Below are 22642 nucleotides of genomic sequence, written 5' to 3'. Positions count from 1 at the left end.
GGTCTCTTTCACCAACAACCAGTAAAACTATAAAACAATTCAAAGTCAACACTTCAATATGAAATCCTTTAATACTGTAAACTTTTAGATTGCTTCTTTCAATAGTTAATACTGACTCACAGAATTTTAAACAGAAAAAAAAAAAAACACCTGTACACACTAGCTAAAAATACACAAGATAATTTTTATAATATTTTTGTACTGGAATAATCTGTATAAAAGTTAATATTTTTAACTACAAAATCTAATAGATTAGTTTTAAAAATCACATTTCATTCATTTGAAAACTTTATAGCTTTTATTGGGACTATATAGTTTCCATTGGAAGATGAATCACATATGGAACGTTTTAGACTAGTGCACTTTAAAAGGGGTGCTTTAAGACTAGATTGTACAGCAAATGCTATAACCCAAGTCAAAAGATCTTGTTTGTTTAAATATTGTGTTATATAAGGTAAAATTGACAAAATAGCAAAGTTAGTTTTTCTCTGATAAGGCAGCTTATTAAGCACAAGTTTAGTCAATCGCTTCAACAAATCTGATTTGCTAATCTTAGAAACTAAAAGTTCTTCATAAATTGGATACTCATGCCTGTCACATATTTCAAAAATTCTATCAAGCATATGCGACAACACACATTTATCTTCACAGGTTTTTGTATTCAGAATATAAGAGTCAGAAACTGTCTCTTTTTCAAGCAAGGATAATTCATGTTTGCAATCCAATGTCCAGTTGCATATATATGAATCTTTGAAAAATAAATGTAAAGGACTGAACATCTGAGAATCAAAATTGTTTTTTATGGCACTAAACTTGATAAATACTTTCATTAATTTTTTTGCAATGTCCATTTGATTGATTTCATGAGGTGGTATTTCCTGAACTCTTGCAGCAAAATAAAATATAGGATTTCTGCCTAAATTATTCATCATTGTTAAATCTCCACCATAAAGCAACAACTCAATAATAATATCTTTTATGCTGTTGTTAAGTGAATGTTGCAATACCAAATGCATCGGTGTATCGCCATTAGCATTCACTATATTGACAAAGAGTCTAGATTTCAATGACTTCACAATTTCAACAGGTAGAAATTTTGCTTTCTTGGCATAATTGCAGATATTAGCTTTTGAGCCATATCTCAGTAAAATTCTCATAATAATAAGAGTATTGCTATGTATACCTTGTAAGGCTATGTGTAAGGCATTATCAAAAGATTTTTCTGTCACAGTAAAAATATCAGCTCCTAGTTTTAACAAACATTCAACAATCTCCACAGATTTACACTCTTGAATTGCATTAAGCAGCAAGGAACACTGACACCCATCAATTACATTTAAATTTGTACATTGAGCCATACCTTCAATTCCTACAAACTTGTCATTTAATGGCACACATAGCAAGTCAAAATGCTTAATTTGTTGTTTGCCATAGAAATAATTATTACGCATGCTTATATCATCCTCGGAGCACATTATGAGTCGCTTATTATCATAATTACAAGGATTACACAAGAGGTGTTGATTAAACTTATTATTTTTATTTATTTTAAACTTGGAGCTAATGCTAGTGAACTTATAATAAGTAGCTGTTAAATTAAGTAAGTCTAAATTGGTTAAATATTTAGCTAGATGAGATACAGATGCCCAGTCAAGACAAACAGTTTTTTGTTGGTTTCTGTCATTTACAAGTATCTTTTGTTTTAAAAGCATATTTAATAGCTCAGACCTTTTGAACTGTGCTCGAATGAAAGGTTTATAAATGGGAAACTTATAACCTGTTGCAATCTCAATCATTTGATTTAACAAAGCAGTAGGTAAAGAACTATTTGTACTTCTGAGGTTAGAAAGTTCAAGCAAAGATAAACCAAGTTCTTTTTCAAGTAAAGAAATTTCAGTTTGGCAGAGATTTATGTACGCTTCAATGCTATTTTCGAAGAGATCAATGTCGAGGAATTCCTCAACATTATGATTAATAACAGCATATTCTACAAGCAATTTGAAGACATCATTCATGATGGTATCATTATTTTTAGCTCCAGTTTCATTTTCCAATGGATGATACTTTTGATAACCAGAATATGTTAAAGATAGATCAAATAAATCAAATTTTTCTTTGATCTTCACAGCAAATAAAGAAATATTTTTTGTACTTGCACCATGTTGTAATAGTTCTTCTATAACATCAATACTAAGATATTTAATTTTACCAACAGCTATATATAAAGGTGAATTTAATAATTTGTCACAGACATTTACAAACTTTCCTGATCGAAATGAATTTATCAGAACTACTGGAACACAGTCCTGGAAATAATTTATATCGTAAACATTAGTACTATCAGAATACGATAGCAATAACCTAATAATGTCTGGCTCTGCACAGTGGCATAAAGCAACATGTAACGGATTGAGACCATCATTGTTAAAAGAATTTAAAATGGGTGAATGCTTGAGTACAACCCTAAGAAGGTCAACATTGCTAAAAGTACCTACAACATAGTGAAGAGGAGTGTTACCGACACTGTCTTTGCAATCAATATCAGCACCATACTTGACAAGTTTTGATATCATCGATGGAGAACAGTTTTTATTTTTCAGGGCTAAATGAATAGGGTAGTGTTTGTCAGAATCTGGTACAGTCGGATCAGCTCCTTTTTCCAGCAAATATAATATCATTTCATTATTTCCAAAAAAGCCATTCAAAGCTGTTCTCAAAGCTAAATGAAGAGTGTTATCAAGAAACATATTCATCGGTTCATGAATATTGCAGCCAGATTCAACTAAAAGTTTTACAATTGTTAAGTTATTGTTTGATATAGCGACGCTAAGGGCATTCTTTTTGCATATAACTTCCACATCTGACATGGAAGCGCCATTTTTAAGAAGTAAAGAAACTAATTCTGAATTGTTGTTTTCAACAGCAATGTGTAACGGCGTCTTCCTATATCGATTCCGTGCATTTATTTTTGCACCTTTATCGATCAATAATGACGCAATTTGTACATTATTAGTGTGATGTAATAAATTACCTGCATCGGTATTAACACGATAAGTAGCGTTAGCACCATTTTCGAGAAGATATGCAACTCTCTCAAAATTTTCATCTAACACAGCTTTTTTTAATTCTTTGTTGAGTTTCAATACATCCATTGTTGGAAGATGAATTTCGTAACCATATCATACAACTACGATTTTCTATTACTTTAAGAATAGAATTTTAATTCATATTTTAGATCCTATCTACAACAAGTAATAGAAGCATAGCATAAATTATCCTACAAAAGTAACGATAGAGAGACATTTAACATATTATAAAGAAGGAAAAATTTGTGTTTTGTTTACATTTGAATTGATGAACGACAGAGCAAAGTCATTACATTGAAAACTTACGATGTTGAATTGGATTGGTTTAAAGCTTGCATAGTTTGAGTCTTTTCAAAATGGTTTTGTAATTTTAATGGACATTCACACTGCATCCTATTGCGTTAAAAATGCGGGCGAATGTGTGGAAACTATGTAGGGAACATTCTCATTGCATGTGGTTGCCGCATCTAAAAGCCATTGAGAGAAAAATAGTACCCGAGTGGTGAGTTCTCATGTATCCTGGATCATAAAATATTTACAGCAGTTTAGTGCTGGATCACATTACAAGTTTCAATTGTTTTCTGCTCGTTAAACACAGAATTTATCGTCATATTATTGCCAATTAAAAATTACAATGATATCGTCAAATATATTTAATTGTCAATCAAAATTTCTTTTTTTTTCAGACCAATTTATAAAATGCTCAAATTGTTACTGCAACTAAATAATTGCAATGTAAAGTTCAATTATTTCCTGATAGTTGTAAGTCGTATTTATCTCGCCAAATAAGAATTATTGTCAGTAAAAACTTAAATCAGTTAAATTCATACATTCTAACTGGATGGTGCCTGTTTATAATATAAGTTTTAATTAATCCCTGATAGCTAAAAATATAATTTATCGTCATGTAAAATTTTTCGTTCAGTCAGAAGTTAGAACCATCAAACTAGTTGTCTAAACGTTGCTAGAAAAGTTTATCTCGAAATAAAATTAACTATCAATCGAAATTTTGACCACTATCCGATTAGCTTGAAATAACTAAAATTTCATCTTGTCTAAATACAAGCACCCAATTGTTTCCTAAATTGCTTAAACAAAATGTTTTGCTATTTTATCGCCAATCGAAAGCTAAACGATATTCTAAAAACAAACAGATAGATAACATGAAAATAAATAAATAAAATTTAAAAAAAAATGGAATAAAATTGAGTGAAGACTACGTTACTGAAAAGGAGAGAAAATTATATTTTTGCCACGAACAGGCCGAACGTAGGGCGCATTCCTTCGATAGTAAACTTCTATCTGATGAATGATTTGATTTAAGTTTTTTCGATCTAAGAAAACAGAATTATTTTTTATTTTCTTACATATATATATGCGTGTGTGCATAAAACGGACTCCCATGCACAAATGCAAATTTTTATTATTTTCAAACCTCGCACTATGCAAATTTTGAACGAAGTCATTTAACCGAATCAGAAAATTGGAGAGTTGTTGGCCGGCTAGAGGGGGGCCAAACGCAAGCCGATGTTGCGGAAGCCATTGGATTTCCAGGATCTGGAACCGTTTTATGGAGACTGGAAATGCAATAAGATCGTGGCAAGGGCGTAGACGTGCAAAAACGCCTAATGAAGACCGTATTTTAACGCCAATGGCTCGGAGGCACCGAAATATGAAGCCACTCTTCTTTAACAAGATCTTCGATCGATTACTGGCACCACGGTTTCGAACCTAACTGTCAGAAACTGCCTTCACTTCACGCTGTAAGTCTGTATGATCGCAGACCAATGGTGTGTGTTACGGTAACAAAGCCGCGTTGAGTGCGCAGGGAGTGGATAACAGAGTCTGTGAATTGGAGGAGAAATGAATGGCGCAATATTCTTGAATCCCATTTTTCTGTTCATCCTGATAATAGACGTATTTTTATTTGGAGGGAAAGTGGCAATAGAAAAATATCCTGTATTCGTGCATGAAAATGTAAGATTTAGCGGTGGGGGAGTGATGGTCTATGATTTCATTTCCATTGATGGCCTCACCGATCTTCATATCATTCGAAATGGATCTCTGATCGGTCGCCGATATAGGGATGAGATCCTGAGTTCTATTGCAGTCCCTTACGCTGCAGCAAATGGAGATGACTTCATGCTAATAGACGACAATTGCAGGGCACGTTAACTAACTTGGATGAATTTCACGTCGTGCTAACTTGGTGAATGATTTCCTTTTGGAGGAAGGAATCATACGAATGGCTTGGCCAGCGTGTGTTCTCCGAATCTGAACCCCATCGATCATTCTTGGGACATTCTAGACAGACAAATTTCTGGGTGCTTTACCTAGTAATGAGCCTTCTGGTTGGTCAAGTAATATGATTTGATGGACCAATCTATTACCGTATCTTCAATGCCCAAGTCTTTAACTGTAAACCAGTTTTCCAACTTTTAAAACTTAAGAAGAAGAAAGATGCATCAATCCAAAAATGATTCAGTCCAAACAAACGGCACTTAGAAATATTCCGCTTGAACTTTAGAGCACGTAACAACACGTTTCGTTAACATTTTACAGGCTTATAATATTGTTATTATACTTTTAAACAATTTAAATCCAATGCTTGATCCAGAAGTTAGTTTATTTTCTCCGTGAGGTTTAAAACTATAAGGGTATGGAGTTTAACATTGATACTTGTAAATTTAGAATCTGGTCTTCAGTTCATCGTCAATTATATAATTATGAAACAAAATCATAAATACTCAATATTTTGTGGTTGGTACAATTTATTGCGTAGGTAGTACAACTTAGGCAACCGGTTTCCTAGAAGGTACCACTTTCAGCCCTTTCGAAAACAATTTTCAGAACTTTATTATCACCTAAATGTAATTATTGTATTAACTTCACGGTCGTAGTCGCTCCTGTGTTGGATTTAGCAGTCGTGTGTTTGCAGGCTGACGTTGTGTATGATCGAGACGAGACTGGGAAGCAACAGCGTGAGGAGGTGGATAATGTCGCAGAGACAAGTAGCTAGTGAACTATTCAATGTGGACCATCCATTGAAGTAGGTGTTACTAGAGCGAAGTGGGCGTTACTATCAAGATAGGCGTGATCACATCACGTCCGGGTCACCAACGTGGGGGGATGAGTTATTGACAATGCCAACCTTCATCGATCGAAAGGTACCTCAAGATTGAATCAAGTTAGCATGTCTTATATACCAGTGAATTTATGTTTTAATTTACGTAGTGGTAGTTACGCCACAATAATATCGGTATAAATAACGAATGATGATAAAATAGAGATGATCTTTTTATGAAACATTTACAAAATTTTAACTTATTGTCAATTTTAAATTTTTGGCAATTTTAACCATTAAACACAAAGCCTTACTTGAAATTCGGGCATTTTAGATAGTTCGATTGTTATCGTTGATACAATTCCTGCTCTCAGTTGTTAGGTTTTTATTGAACGTCAAGGCTGAGATCCTAGAACATGTACCCATATTTAAGAGTTTTCAGTGATGTTTCCAGCTTATTATTATTATTAATGATAACGAACGTTCTCAAGGGGTCGAGTATTATACACTCCTCAAAAGTGAAATTGCAGCACCAAGAAATGATGTACGTAGCGTCATGCAAATTTCAGGAGCGATAGTAGTGAGATGGATATGCAAATGATTAAATTTGCGCACGCATCTGATCACGTGGTACGCATATTCGGGCTATAAAGGCCAGCAACTTTCCCTTCTCATAAACGGCATCTGAGGTTTTGCGTAGTATTTGAGACTTTCGAAAAAGCGTAGAAAATGCCTATGAGACTTTGGCGAGCTCAATACCATCAGTTAACGACCGGGGAACGTGACCGTATTATCGAACTCCATGAACTTGGTTTGTCGCTGCGCGCAACAGCAACTCGTGTTGGGCACAACGTGAGTACCATCCAACGTTGTGTCACACGATGGATTCAGGAAGGTCTACGTGCACGCCGAAGAGGAAGTGGTGCGCACAGGTGCACGTCAGAGCGCACAGACCGGCGTGTTCGCCAGTTGACTATTCGAGACCCTTTCTCCACGGCACGTGCCATACGAAGCCGGTTGCCTTCAGGAGCAGGTGGATCTGTGTCCACCCAAACCATACGCAACAGATTGCATGAAGTACAGTTACGTGCACGGGTACCAGCAACAGGGGTACCGTTGACCGCTTTACACAGGGCTAGACGCCTGACTTGGTGTCATCGTCATCGTACCTGGACCATCCAATGGCATCGGGTATTGTTCACGGATTAATCTCGTTTCTGTCTGTGGAGAAATGACGGCCGTTGACGGGTATGGCGGCGAGAACGCTACAAACCAGCCCATTACGCCGAGCGTCACAACGGTCCTACACCGGGCATCATGGTTTGGGGTGGCATAATGTTTGATAGCAGAACTCCCCTGGTACACATTCACGGCAGTTTGACAGCTGACCGCTACGTCACACAAGTGGTGTATCCCGTTGTTCTGCCCTTGTTGCAGGACGCACCCAACACGGTATTCCAGCAAGACAATGCCAGGCCGCATGTCGCACGGCGAACTCTTAACAGCCTGACTGGATTTGACATCCTTCCCTGACCGGCAGCCTCTCCAGATCTGAATCCCATAGAACCTGAACCTATAGGATCTCATTGGACGTGGCATGAACAGAGGACCAATGGCGCAAACCATCGATGATCTGCCCACAGCAGTGAAGATGGCTTGGCAAAAGTTACCTCAGGCAACCATCAATGGAGTCATGGATAGCATGCCTCGCCGGATTGAGGCCTGTATAGCTGCCCGAGGTGGCCACATTAGATATTGAATAAATTGCTTTATAATAGTTTTATTAGTCTGTTTTTTTAATCATTTGCATATCCATCTCACTACTATCGCTCTTGAAATTTGCATGACGTGCATTATTTCTTGGTGTTGCAATTTCACTTTTGAGGAGTGTATAAGGATCAAAGGGTTTGATAATGGAAAAATTTCATTTGCTTCAAAAGTTGGAAAAAGTTGAAATGTTTCGAATGATCAAAATAGGCGCCAATTTTTAGACCAACCAGCACGTGAATGAAAAAAACCCCAAAAAGACTGAATAAGAAAAAAAAAACCACGGTATCCAAGGTGAGCAACAGTGGTCTAGGGATAAAGTTCAGGCCAGGATACATTTCCAGGAGGAGTGGAAGTGTGTAGAACTGATGTCATTAACGGTGAAATAGGCATTCATATGAATGAAACATTTTTGATCTTATTTAATAGTAATCCCTTTGTTGTTAGGAGAGGGTTGAATTTTAAATTCTCTTTGAGTAAGAAATGCTTTAAAAGTCAATTAATGACTGTAAGTTGCATAATGGTATCTTCTGTTGCCAAATTCACGTTAGTGTTACCAACGTTTTCTTATAACATAAGTGGTATGTTCAATTTATTTTATTTTATTTGTTATTATATTTTTCTAAGCAGTGAGTGTGATTCAATGTTTTTCAATTAGGTTAACAATTGAGCAATAAGAATAATGGATGAATCCGGGAATAAAAATGAAAAATCAGTAAAAAAGCGAAACAGTGAGTTATAGAATTCTCATATTATTCATTCAGTTGTTGTTGTTGACGTATGCCTGTTTAGGCAGAGGGGGTGCGATTGTGCATCTTTTCCAGTGGCGCCATCTATGGTCAAGAATTCGACTTCTGCCACACAATACGTCGCACTCGTTTATAGGGCGGACCCATTCATACATCCATTCATTCATTCACAGATCGTAATTTTGATCTGAATTATAGAACAATCGATCTCCAATCCAGTACCCCCAGAGGTATTGATTTTTTTTATGGGAACATGGAGGACTTTTGCGATTCGACAGATTTAACGTGCATCAGTCACTTTGCTACATGGCCACTCTACTGTCTTCGGCCGGCGGGGTTCGAACCCACGAACTCTCGGACATGGTCCCAGCGCCCTACCGACCAGGCTATCTCGACCCTAGTCATTCAGTGGATTAGTAAATGGTTGAGACAGTTTTAAATGAAATAAAAAGTTAATAACCGATAGTTTGTGGTACAGTAGTTTACAATCACAGTTTTTCAAAAAAAAAAAAATCTATTTTGTAAAATAGAAAGTCTTGTTAAGAAATGTAGCTAAGCAAGAAGCACAGAAAGAAATAACTTAACAATAAAACAAAGTAGTTTCATTAAAAAAAACAACAACCTATTTTGGTTTTGTTTCGATTAAAGGATAATGCAATAGAAATTGTTTGATGAAATTGGTAAGTATTTGTGTAATTCAAAACTCAGTTTTTCAATGTAGGCGATAATATTTCTGTTATTGACGCAGGTAGCGTAGGTTTCAGCGTCGGTTGTCGAGTTGAGCGATTGGGCGTTAAGTAGGAGTTCTATAAGAAGACAGCGCGTTAACCTCAGAATTAGACATAATAGCCAATTTCAATCGGTTATAAAATATAATTTTATTAATAAAAAAGACAAATTTTATAGAATATGTCATATAACTATAATTAGATACGAAACAGTTATTTAGAGAGCTTTAAAACTTTGCTTTTGTTTATATAAATCAACATATCTAAATTTATTAAGTGGCCCTTCAGTACGAAGACCTCTTTTAAAGTAAATACATCCAAGAGACATCCTGATATTTATATGCTTGTCTCCCTTTTTTGTGTCAGATATAGTTAAGAACACCGTTGGACTTAGTAATATCGAGTATGGCAGAAATGTTTAAATTGGAAGCAGTGTAATCGTTTATGGTTCTTCTATTATTAAATTTGTTTCCTAATAATCGGTCGTAACTGAATCAAAAGTTTTTCAGCTTATAATATCATAAAATTCTACATTTATGTCAATGTTCCCTCTGGCACAAATGTTTAAAAATGATTAAATATAAAAAATGAGTTACCGGAAACAGTAAACAAATTACACTATAGGCAGACTTACGCTGAAAACTACTGAAATTGCATTTTGATAAATTATATAAGGAAATAAAGTTTAACAAATGCTAGGAAACAGAGTGGGAAAAGGTAACAACTGACAGTAGAACTAAATTTCCAATGTTAATATCCACTTATATTTCTCTTAATAAATCTAATATTTGATAGAAAATTCTAAATTAGAATCAATAAATAAAATTACCATTAACATGGTAACGGATTGGAAGAGTAACAGAGGGAGGGGAGTAACTGCAAGTCAATCTATTTCGATAGTATCAAATGAGAAGAGAAGTTTTTATAATCAGAGAAGCGTATTCTGATGTTATAATGATAAAATAAAAAATCAGATTAACATTTGAACAATAAATTTAGAACTATTATGTTAGCATCTACCTACATTTCTTTTAACAAATTTTATATTTAATGAAATACTAAAGTAAAATCAATAAATAAAGTTACCATTACCATGGTAACGGATTGGAAGAGTAACAGAGGGAGGGGAAACAGCTGACAATCAATCTATTTCGATAGTATCAAATGAGAAGAGAAGTTTTTATAAACTGAGAAGCGCAATTTGATCTTATAATAATAAAATAAAAAATCAGATTAACATATGAACAATAAATTTAGAACTATTATGATAGTATCTACCTGTATTTCTTTTAATAAATCTAATATTTAATAAAAAATTCTGAATTAGAATCAATAAATGAAGTTACCATTAACATGGTAACGGATTGGAAGAGTAACAGAGGGGGGGGGGAAACAGCTGACAATCAATCTATTTCGATAGTATCAAATGAGAAGAGAAGTTTTTATAAACTGAGAAGCGCAATTTGATCTTATAATAATAAAATAAAAAATCAGATTAGCATCTGAACAATAAATTTAGAACTATTATGTTATTTTCTACTTATATTTATTTTAATAAATCTTATATTTAATAAAACAATTCTAAATTAGAATCAATAAATAAAGTTACCATTAACATGGTAACGGATTGGAAGAGTAACAGAGAGGGGGGAAACAGCTGACAGTCAATTTATTTCGATAGTATCAAATGAGAAGAGAAGTTTTTATAAACTGAGAAGTGCAATTTGAACTTATAATAATAAAATAAAAAATCAGATTAACATATGAACAATAAATTTAGAACTATTATGATAGTATCTACCTGTATTTCTTTTAATAAATCTAATATTTAATAAAAAATTCTGAATTAGAATCAATAAATGAAGTTACCATTAACATGGTAACTGATTGGAAGAGTAACAGAGGGGGGGGGGAAACAGCTGACAATCAATCTATTTCGATAGTATCAAATGAGAAGAGAAGTTTTTATAAACTGAGAAGCGCAATTTGATCTTATAATAATAAAATAAAAAATCAGATTAGCATCTGAACAATAAATTTAGAACTATTATGTTATTTTCTACTTATATTTATTTTAATAAATCTTATATTTAATAAAACAATTCTAAATTAGAATCAATAAATAAAGTTACCATTAACATGGTAACGGATTGGAAGAGTAACAGAGAGGGGGGAAACAGCTGACAGTCAATTTATTTCGATAGTATCAAATGAGAAGAGAAGTTTTTATAAACTGAGAAGCGCAATTTGATCTTATAATAATAAAATAAAAAATCAGATTAACATATGAACAATAAATTTAGAACTATTATGATAGTATCTACCTGTATTTCTTTTAATAAATCTAATATTTAATAAAAAATTCTGAATTAGAATCAATAAATGAAGTTACCATTAACATGGTAACGGATTGGAAGAGTAACAGAGGGGGGAGGAGGTAACTGTAAGTCAATCTATTTCGATATTATCAAATGAGAGGAGAAGTTTTTATAAATTTAGAAGCGCAATTTGTTGTTATAACAATAAAATGAAAAATCTAATTAGCATTTGAACAATAAATTTAGAACTATTATGTTAGTAACAGAGGACAAAGGAAGTAAAACATTTCTGCATTGTTACAGCTTTATTATCTTATAATGCAGCAAATATAATGACAATTTTTAAAATGATTACCTTTTTTAAAAGAAAGAGACTCAGGGATTCATTTTTCAACACGTAGTAAATGAATTTGAATGTTTAAAAATGTTATTCGAAATTTTAATGTTCAAATTGAATAATTAAAAATGCTATTCGGAATTTATTTCAATAATTAAAATTGCTTTAAGGTACATTAAAAGAACCACATGCGGTATACATGACCTATATACGGTAGACATGATATTGTATATCCTGATGACATGCATTATTATATACATTCTAAATTAAATCAATTGTCACTTTCTAATTTATAAATAACTTATTTGTTATGTATTAAGATTAATCACGCGTTGATAATGATAAGAAGCAAGATATAATATTTTCAAATAAATTTAAAGACAAAATCTGCTCTTTCCTACTGAAGGGTTAAAATTAATGACCTTTTAGGAGCAAAAAAGTAAATGTGAAAGCAAATGTTTATATAACTAGAAGGAGGAAACTGATTTTTTCCAACGCAATGGATATTCTTCACCTTACAAAGATAGCAGCAACAGAGCTGTGGTTGAAGTACGGTGTTTTCATTGTATAGTCCCTGGTTCGATCTCTGGTGAGGCTTTACGCCAACTCAGCTTTACCTCAACTTGCAATAAGAATGGAATAAATGGAATTATGAACAATTAATCCGGATAACGATCATGGCGGTGTTCAATGCTGACCACATTGTTATAATTATGCCGCAGATAGTTTGCCTTATCTTTCTCGACCTCTCAGGCACACAATCTGGCGGTTGCGGGAGAATTTTACTTTGGCAGGGTATTTAGTAATGACCGCTCTTGATATACAAATTTTTTAGAGTAGTAGTAATACTTACGTTGGACAAGAGCTAAAAAAATGGGCATATGCCGATGATTTTAAATCATTCCTCAGAATGATTTGAAGATAGGCCATCACAATTTCGATCCTTTTAAGCTCAATGACCGGTAAAGTTGAGAACTTTACGGTAGAATAGTTTAGCGAGGACCGATACGCAGCACCCCAGTGATGCCTGACTTCGGTAATCTATTGGAACCGTGTCTTACAATCAGTCGACAGTGGGACGAATAGTTTTAGAATCTTTCCCAAAAATGAGATAAAAGAAATATATACATGGATAGTTGTAAATTAAAAAATAATAATTGTTGTAATTTAGGCAAAATAATTTTTTTTTTATCAAAACCTAACGATTCAATCACGACTAAGACAAGGTAAAAAATTATCTGATATTGGCAAAAAGGATTTTTTTTCACACGATTTTTGCTTAAACATTAATTTGAATTCCATAAAAAGAGTATTCTATAAATTTCATATCTGGCAAGAATATTAAAATTCAGTGTAATAAAGGTGAAGATTTACGAAAAAAATAAAACCTTTATTTGTAGAAAACACGATTTTCAAGTGATACACCCTCTAGTTATTCAAGTTAGAATAATAAGATACCAAAAACTTTGTTATGTACTCTATAGAGTTTCTGTCAGAGTGGATGAAACAATGTCGGGCAGTTTTTAATAACATTTGATCAAAAACTGAAAACCATGTTAAATACATTGTTTACTTATTAAAAGACAAATTAGGTGCACGAAATTAAAGTACATTAAAATTCCAACAAATAAAACTAAATTCGACTATACAGATTTATTGCGCGGTAATACATCCTGCGCAGTAGTAATTGATCATAACGAAAATAAAACAACTTTATGAATCGGCGTGCTACAGAAGATGCAACATCGTATTTAATTTTTTTTTTCGTGTGAGTGTAATTGGAGGATATGTTTCAATGAAAATATGAAGGAGAAAAAAATTAAATATTCAAAACAAAAATTTATAAAATTATAATTTATGACAATTTTATCGTACCACGCTCAAAAAATTAGAAATAACTTTAATGCTTCATTCTCAAATTAATTACTTTAATTTTAATGAAAAAAAGTGTCAGTCTAAATTAAAGTCCGTAACGCAGTATTGAATAAGTTAATTTCCTAATTTTTGTGTGAAATAAAAGCTATCTATAACTTTGAAATCCTAAATTTATCAAAAACCATAACTAATGTAATTAATGATTTGAGATAGGTTCTGGTTATTAATATTTTCCGAATTAACCCTTTGAATGTATATTTAAATTATTAAAATATTCAATGCTCAAATTTTCAAGATTGCTGTTTGATGCACCAATTTTTAATCAACAAATAACACTGGCAATTACAATCATAAATACTTATGGGAAAATAAAATGCTTAGATTCGTTAAAATCACGATCTTGACAGAACCATAATAAATCAAAACATTCTTTGATTCTCAAGTTTTAACATTTTTAGTCTTATTTCAATAATATTGAAGCAAAATATTGTGTATTTCTATTAACACAATATGTTCTTGACAGTACTATAATAAATCAAAACACTCTTTGATTTTCAGGTTTTAACATTTTTAGTCTTATTTCAATAATATTGAAGCAAAATATTGTGTATTTCTATTATGTTCTTGACAGTACCATAATAAATCAAAACACTCTTTGATTTTCAGGTTTTAACACTTTTAGTCTTATTTCAATAATATTGAAGCAAAATATTGTGTATTTCTATTATGTCCTTGACAGTACCATAATAAATCAAAACATTCTTTGATTTTCACGTTTTAACACTTTTAGTCTTATTTCAATAATATTGAAGCAAAATATTGTGTATTTCTATTAACATAATATGTCCTTGACAGTACCATAATAAATCAAAACACTCTTTGATTTTCAGGTTTTAGCATTTTTAGTCTTATTTCAATAATATTGAACCAAAATATTGTGTATTTCTATTAACATAATAAGAAAATTTAAATTAAAAAAATAAATAAATAAGTAAAACATAAAAATCTTGCAGTAAAAAATATTGCTATATATTAGTGCAAAGTATTACTTGAATTTTTCCAAGCTTTAACTAATACCAACATATATAAAAACTGATCATTTCAAAGATTTGATAATTAAAAATATAACTTACCGTTCAGGTGAAGTTAAAAAGACACTCAATTGGCCTTCTTGATAGTGATCTTGATTTCTAATCTTATTTCCAAAGAAACTTTTGTGTTGATAAACAACAAGACAGTTTCCTCGGTTTGTTTTTCACTTTGAAGAGTTCCTCGGGGCTTCCCTGGCCGAGAGATTTCGCCTTTCCGCCAAACGCTCTCTAGCATGGAGGTAAAGGGTTCGAATACTGCAGCAAGTCTGTATGTATCTTTGTACTGTCTTTTGATAAATTACATGCCTACGGATCATCCTCAGGGATGTTTCCCAGACAGTCGCCGATAGCCCGTTGTGCAGCTCTAGTGCGACGTAAGTAAAGTACCTATAAATTGTGGTCAGATCGTAAGACTACAGAAGTGAGCTGGTGGTGTTTGGACCCCTTAATGTTAATCCTACTTTTTGCATTTTTCGCCATAACTCGAAAAACTTTTAAACGAGTTGAACAATTTTTGCACACAATTATAAAATTCATTTTTCCGAAGATAATTCCATGCAAAAAATAACTTTTAGTAAATATTTACCATTTTTTATTATTTCATTATTTAATATTAGTTGGAAATTTTTGAATGTAGTGAGGTATACAAAATTTTACATCATTCTGAAGAAAATAATTTTACATGGAAAAATGCATAGTTTGATTGAAATCGGTCGTACAGTTTCTGAGAAATCGAATTTTTAAAATACGACTTTTTTGAAATTTGATTTCTCAGAAACTATTCGACTGATTTCAAGCAAAATGCTGCATCTTGCTTTAAAAAATTATTTCTACTTATTTGTCCCTTCTTCGAGCCGCTAGTTGCTAACCACAGATCTAAATTCTTTCTTGTTCCTCATGAGTAAGTCAATTTTAGACTCCCTATTTCATACTGTGCATTTAAAAAATAGGATTCACCCTTTCAAAGTGATAGTCTACTTATTTGTCCCTTTGAATAATCTCAAGTAGTGAATTTTATTTTATTTTACAACCGGCGTTGAACAGAAGACACGATTCTGAGTTTGCGACTATCAATACTCAACCAGGTGGCCTTTTAATTTTGAACACTGGCCAGATGACAAGGGAGCTGCTGGATCAAGCATCGGGACAAACTATCCTTTTGGAGATTTTCAATAGATATAAACCGCAGTTATTTAATACGGAGGGGAAAACCGAGAGAATCAATCCCAGTCAACTCGATGTCAAGGGGACTCTAATCCATGATCCCTCTATCACTGAGGATATTTTATGTCAGCACTGCTGTCGGTGCGAGCCGGAAGCAGAATTCGTATCAAGTAGCCACCGATGGGATTCGAACCTGGGTCATGTATTGAATAAAAAATGATAATTACGCATTTCAAGCGTAATAGGAGGAATTCGCCAATCAATGGGAGGGGAGAGGTAGTAGGTGAGGAGAGCACTCACTCTCAATGAGGTGGCTTGGTTCGAATCCCAGCGATGGCCTGTTGATACGAATTTCGTAGTGTTGATCTGGCTCGCATAGACCACAGTGCTGTCGTAAAATATCCTCAGTAGTAGACTGATCATAGGTTAGAGTCCTTTACCTTCAGGCTAACCGGGGGAAATTTGTGTAGTTTTTCTCTTTATGTAACGCAAATGCGGGTAAGTTCCATTAAAAAGTCTCACACGAAGGCAAACTTCTCCTAATGCATGATCCAGGAGTTCTCCTGTCTTCTGGATTGGGTTAGAAATTACATGGCTACGTTGTTGAACATTGATAGTCGAAAACTTAAAATTGGATCGGCTGTTCAACGACGGTTATAAAATGAAATAAAACCAATGAGAGGGATTCGCAAATCCTCATAATTTATGCTGTCTTCGGCTGCCTCTTTGCTTGAATGCTGAATTCCTCCTTGTGAACTCACGACTTCAAAGGAAGCCATAAATCAATACTTGACTAATCAAAAATAACATATAGACAAATATATATGGCTACCAATCTCATCAAAAATATTAAATGGATTAAAAGAAACAGCCAAAACGAGAAAAAAAAGTCCCACCCCTGAGTAGAGGGGCAGAGCATGACATGCGTTGTAATTGATAATTAAAATATGCAAGACAAAATTAAATTATTTATCTTTCTCAAATAGAAATTATATTTTCATTTTTTAATAAAGTTTGTACATATCTATTCTTGCGTATTATACAGAAATTAAAAAAACTGCTAATTTATGCACAGGCAGTTTAAAATTCATATCTGCAGAGCCATAAACAACAGAGTACCAAAACACGATTTGGCTAGTTTTTTTCTTCAAGGAAATATTTATTAACAAATGCTTTTAATCGCCAATATGCTTGCAGCATATTTATTCAAAGTAACCGCATATCTGGATCATTATACATTCATATACATTTCATAAGACAAACAAATAAGCGTCTTGCAAGAAATAGATCGTGATAAATGAGCAGAAGCAGTATTTATGTCACAATTAATCGATTAATCAACAACGAAACATTAAATCCTTTATGGAAAAAAATACTTTTTCTATCACTCTAGTAAGTTCTTACAGGTAAAGAAAGTGAATGATTTTCAGTTTCGAGATTGCATCTAAAGCACAGGTTTGTTTTTTTAAATGTATGCAAAAATGCTCGCAAACTTCCATTGAAATATTGAGGTCATGACGTGAAAATGTATAGTCCTGTCTTTAGTGATTCATAGAGCATCAACCTTCTCTCTTATCTATTACGGAAATCTAGCGCTTAAAGAACACTCAACTCTCTTTTTTTTAATAAGGCAAGTTATCAAAAGGTGGGGCTCATCTATTTAGAAAATAATTTGTATACGTGCTTGCACGTAATTATAATTCATCTGTTTAAATGCATCAATTCAAAATTAAGCATTTTGATTGGATAATAATTTCATAAGAGATGACACAGTTGAGTTTTTCTTTTCTGTTGAAAAGAAGGAATTTTGAGATCAATATTTTCATTTCAATATTTAAGAACAGTTGGAGACAACAGGGTACAAAGAGACAAAATTTACTTCTTTGATTACAGAAATGCAATTAATGGAATTTTTAAATTTCTCCAATTTAATAAATTTTTACCAGTTTCTAAATGATATCCTTACGCTTGAAAAAAATCACAAAAAGTTATTGTCTAACAGTGTTAATTGTGTCCCGAAATGCGGGGTAATAATCGATGAATGCATCTTAACAAAACTTCTTACACTTCTTGCTATAGACAATAAGCATTAAGTTGTTTCACACTAGTGATATTATATTTAACAGAAACATATTACTTTAAGGAAATGGATTCACCTGGGGTAAAATAAAACCTATTCTCATAGTATTTCATAAGCAAGTACTTCATTGCACTCTGGTAAAATAAAAATTTATTTATAAACTTTTAATATTTATATTTTTAAATTTTGTTTTTGGAGGTATAGAGATAACAACAGGAGAATTATAATGCATGCAAAAGAATCATTTTTTTTTATAAAACGAGGAAAATATACTACAAATTTACTTTTAGAAATAACCTTTATTTGCTTGTGATGTAAGAGTGAGAATGCATTTAAATTACATCAGGAAATAAAATATATATTACTATAACATATAGAGGGTCGTGGTCTGGATTGAAAGGGGGGGGGGATTGATCCTCGACTCCGACAAGACTCACCGAGTACATGCTTGTAAAATCTGTGGAATCAAAAATCCTTTGGTCGGTGGCTGAGCAGTACCATGTGTACAGAGGTTAAGACGTACTTTCACCGATGCGGTGATGCTCTCTTGTCAAACGAAAGACGTATCGTTCTGACATAATTCGCCAAGGCCAATGGCGAGCGTGGTTGACTTGTCCAAGTGTCATAAGAAACAACATGACATCCGTGGGGTATTCCGTAAAGACCGTCCTTAATGTGTGTTTTTAGAATTTTTGAAAAAAAAAATTAAACATATAGGAAGTTGCAAATTAATATTTAACTACCAAAAAAAGAAAAAAAACTCTCGATTGTAAACAAAGCACTACCATTTTCCTTAGAAAAAGGCAGATGTAATAAATAGTAAAACAAGCTTAATTGTATGGAAGTTAAAACTTGAATGGGTTTCTATTAATCGTAATTCAGCTCCTCCCCAATTTCATCTCATAATCAAACTTGCCTTGCAGCTGATTACTCTCTCGCTTTCCTGTACCGCGATTTGTCCGACAATTTTTTTTGTGAAATATTATCTTGCTACCCCTAATGTGTATGTACTTATTTGACTTCTTTTTCCATCAGGATTCTAAAAATGCATATTAAGAACGGTTTTTATGGAACACCCTTTATGTGAATTTTACCTTTCTACTGGAAATTCAAATAGTTTTAAATAAAATGTTTCAATGTGACCCATCTTCCTATATCAAGACGAATATAAAACATCAAAGTGATTGAAAAGGTAGAGAATAAAAATCGTTGAAATATGATGGATTTTAATGATTTTTGGATCAATCGAATTGATCGAGCAGTTTCCGATGAAAAATAAAGATATAGCATTATATTTCAAGAAAAAGAACATCTTTTTAAAGTATTATTTTCTTAGATTTATTTCAAACTTTGACATTTAAAATGATATAATTCAACGCAAAAATTACTCAATTTAAAATTATTAAATCATAAGGCTGCGGGATACACCCAAAACCCATAAAATTTATGAAAAAATGTTTTCTTATTTACTTGCTTCTGATACATTCTAAGAATTTTGCCATTTCAAAAACTAATGGTTGACTTATAAGATTTGCTCGAAGTTCCTTTGTCTAAATTGTACAAAACTCTTAAAGTCTTTTAATTATTATTTCATGATTATATTCTTTTTATGTTAAAAATGTTTAAGGTGAGCTAAAGTTATAGGTTCAATATTCAAACTATGCCAAATAACAATAAAACATTCACTTGTAAATACTAATTCACAGATTAAAATTTTCGGAACAGATAAACGTGGAAAGTATTAAAATTTAACAACTGTTAAATTTAAAAAAAAATAATAACTAAAAAGATTCTCAAAATATTTCAATAAACATCTTGGATTTGGGAAGGGTTTCACAGTCTAAAATATACAGATTTAAAGATCCTGTAAGATCCCTTCTTCATGATTAACGATCCATTTTCCATAATAAATCGATTATCCATTCTCCAACAACAGAACTCCTGCACATTTATGAAAACAAGAATTATTTTAACTCATAATTAAAATAATTATTCATAACATTCCGTGATTTTCTTATCTTAATAACTATGATTAACTTTTAATCTAATGAGTATAGAGCAGGGAGCAAAAGTTTTAAAAGAATATGTTTTTATCTCCTAATTTTTTATGTGAGCAAAATTTTTTAATGATCAAAATTAGCAATTTATACCTTTAGTCATCCTACATGAGAATTGATTAATAATAGACTTAAAAATGTTTAATTTAACGAACACCAAACGGGAATTAGAAAAATTGAAATCAAAAGTTTTGAGGCAAATAAGTTTTTCTAAACTCTAATTGAAATCAATCATCTCAAAGTAAGAAAACATAGAAAATGTTTAATACTTTGTTGCAAATCCCTTTGCGTTCATGCCTCGTTAGTTCCTTGACTTAATCGTTGTTGCTTAAGGATTTATGCCCATATAGATTAAAGATCGTAAAGTTCTGTCTTTGAAGAATGCTTCTACTCCACGATTTTTCTTCCTATGGATTTACAAAATATGGATGCAGGTCAAGTGTAAACCAACTATAAACCAATCTAAGCTGTAAACCAACTTTTTACAATTATGGTGTTGGGTTTAGAATCATTATCCTGCTGAAACATTCATCCTCGTGGCATGTTTCTACCAGAGTTGGCCAAAAATGTAATCGATTACATTTTTTGATTACAGTAATCAATTACTTGTAATCATGATTACAATTTTCAAAAATTTTGATTACAGCTGTAATCATGATTACAATATTGATTACAGTAATCAATTACTTGTAATCGTGATTACAAAGTTTGATTGCAGCTGTAATCATGATTACATAGTCGATTACAGTAATCAATTACTTGTAATCATGATTACAATTTTCAAAAAATTTTGATTACAGCTGTAATCATGATTACATAGTCGATTACAGTAATCAATTACTTGTAATCATGATTATAATTTTCAAAAAATTTTGATTACAGCTCTAATCATGATTACAATTTTGATTACAGTAATCAATTACTTGTAATCATGATTCCAAGTAATTGCGATTACAAGTAATCACAACAAAAACGATTACAAGTAATTATGATTACAAGTAATCAAAATATATGATTACATGTAATTTGATTACATGTAATTTGATTACATGTAATTATGATTACATGTAATTTGATTACATGTAATTATGATTACATGTAATCTAATTACACGATTACAAGACTATTGTATTCTTATAAATGATTATATTTTACAGTAGATAGTAGAATGTATTTTATAATGATACATTTTGCACGTATTAACATGTACTGCATTTTGTACGTATTTGTATACGTACAAATGAATGTAACTGAAATGTATGTACATATGATTTTATCTAGTGCATATGTTCAGACATTTTAGTATCACACACATGTACAGTCCGCAAAAAAAAAAAACGAATCACCCTGAATAACTTTCGTTCTAATGATCGGATTTTCACGAACTAAGTGTCAATCTTAATGGTTCCTGGGGGTGACCTCAAATATGTTAATTAATTAGTGCTAACTATTAATTAAGTTACGAAATCAGACACAAAAACGTACTTTCTCTGAATAAACATATAATTTTTTTTACATATTTGGAATCTAGACCCTTGAATTAGTGGGGGTAGACAAAATTTTAAAAAAATTGGGTGGTAAATTGGGCCGCAATAAATGTTTATATATTTGGCGATAGTCCAGAAAACCGCCAAAAAAAGTCGCCTGCGCAAATAAATATTTTAAGATAACCCATTGACTAATTCAAAAGAGGAGTGCTTAATTTTACTAGGTTGCTACGCAACCAAACTCTGATAGTAAAAAAATTGAAATAATGTTCAGTGATTGCTCGGAGGGGCTTAATTTATTGTTAATAGAAAATATCTCGAAGTTTCCAGGCCATAAACAATTTTTTTAGGGGATTTCTGTCCAAAAAGCAAAAAAAATATTATTTTAATCTCCTTTGAAAAGTAAATTTGAATCGATTTATAAATTATTTATGATAGTTTTTAGAATTTAAATACATGAACTTTTTATCTGATATTGTTTAGATTACACTGTTTTTACTATATTTATTCGAGGATTTTATACTAAAATAAAATGAGCATAACTTATTATAGCTATATACAAAATTTTAGGGATAATCATTTTTACAGTTTTAATCGAGTCTTCTAGGCAAGAAAATTTGAAGAAAAAAAAAGTGCTTGAAAAATAAAATGTAGATTGTATAATAATTCTAATGCACATTCACAAGGCTTTCTATAATTTACGATATTTCTTTTTTCTATAACTCAAGGAATTGCTGAATGTTTAGTGGCATTTTAAAAAGATTGAAATATGTTATGTTTAAGAATAAGATATTGAAATAATATGTTGCAAATTGTAGGATTCATTGCTTAAAAAATCG

This window comes from Parasteatoda tepidariorum, chromosome 4 (genome assembly GCF_982258835.1).
Source record: "Parasteatoda tepidariorum strain Cologne lab strain chromosome 4, Ptep-v5.0, whole genome shotgun sequence".
NCBI lineage: Eukaryota > Metazoa > Arthropoda > Arachnida > Araneae > Theridiidae > Parasteatoda > Parasteatoda tepidariorum.
The sequence above is the reverse complement of the archived record's forward strand: the minus strand, read 5'-3'. Positions refer to the sequence as shown.